A 1323-nucleotide genomic window follows, 5' to 3' on the forward strand; every position below is an offset into this window, starting at 1 on the left:
CCAGGCGTTGTGGTGGGCGCCTGTAGTCCCAGCTATTTGGGAGGCTGAGGTAAGAGAATCGCTTAAGCCCAAGAGTTTGAGGTTGGTGTGAACTGTGACCACTCTACTGAGAGGGACATAGTGAGACTCTGTCTCAAATAAAAAAAAAAAAAAAAAAAAAAAATTGGGGCAGCCCCTGTGGCTCAAGGAGTAGGCGCTGGTCCTATATACCAGGGGTGATGCGTTTGAACCCCAGACAACAAAAGAAAGAAAAAAAGTCAAGAGGAGAATTAAAAATAATTATGTTTAGGCACTTAAAAGGATAAATTTGACTTTGAATATAATAAATTCTCAGGTATCCAGAAACTGTTTCCTGAAGAATTAGTTTGTTAAAGAGTTCAGCTTCTTTTCTCTAACTTTGTAATGCCTCACTCGAGGTTTTTTTTGTTTTGTTTTGTTTTGTTTTTATCCAGATGGTGGATACAGGAAAAAAAAGAAAAAAAGAAAAACAGTAAATTTAATCAATGTGGCTCCCTGACTGGTGCTTAATATGAAGATTTAAGGAAAAGAAACTTTCATTACATCGAAGCATATGCATTGTCTGTGGAGGGCATACAGGTATCTCTCATCTCTTAATTCCACAGAAAAATCAGAGGTCATTGCAAGAGAAAATGTACTTACTGAAAGTAAATGGCTCTTTACACTGATGGTTTAAAATCCATTCCCGCTTTCCATATTAAATGCTTTATTGGGTCCCTTCATCTGAATAATGTATGCAGTGCTCAATTCTTTCTCACCAAATAGGCTCAGTGTTTGATGATTATGCCTTACAGCTGTGGTTTGATGGACATTCTCTTCATCTCACGTTGCTTCTGCTAGCAGATGAATCAGAATAGCCCGATCAATTCAGTCAGACACTTGGTAAGTAAATGAGGACTCATCTGTGATCTGGTTGCATTTATTAGAGAGCTGAAGTGATTCTCAGCTGTGCCTTCAGGGAGAAAAGACAAAGGCATTAATTGCCCTGGCAGTGATGACAGGTGTTCTGTCCAGCTACCGAAACTCGAAGCCCTGTAGAAGACCTTTCGTTAACTGCTAATACGTATTCTGAAAGCAAAATAACTCAGAAATGGCTGTTCTTTTATGTTTAATGATCTTTCTCGTTTCTCAGCTTCTTACACTCAGGTTTAGAAATATCCATTCACTTACTTGCCGACAAGGAAAGAAAAAAAATTATGCTGAAGAGCCAAAAAAACAAGAGATTTATATGTTTTACTCTCTGGCCATCATAGGGATGAAGAGAGACTTGGTTTTTCCTTTAAAGAGAAGAATGAGTTCGGAATT

This window comes from Otolemur garnettii, unplaced genomic scaffold (genome assembly GCF_000181295.1).
Source record: "Otolemur garnettii isolate 467f Iridium unplaced genomic scaffold, OtoGar3 scaffold00100, whole genome shotgun sequence".
Taxonomy (NCBI): Eukaryota; Metazoa; Chordata; class Mammalia; order Primates; family Galagidae; genus Otolemur; species Otolemur garnettii.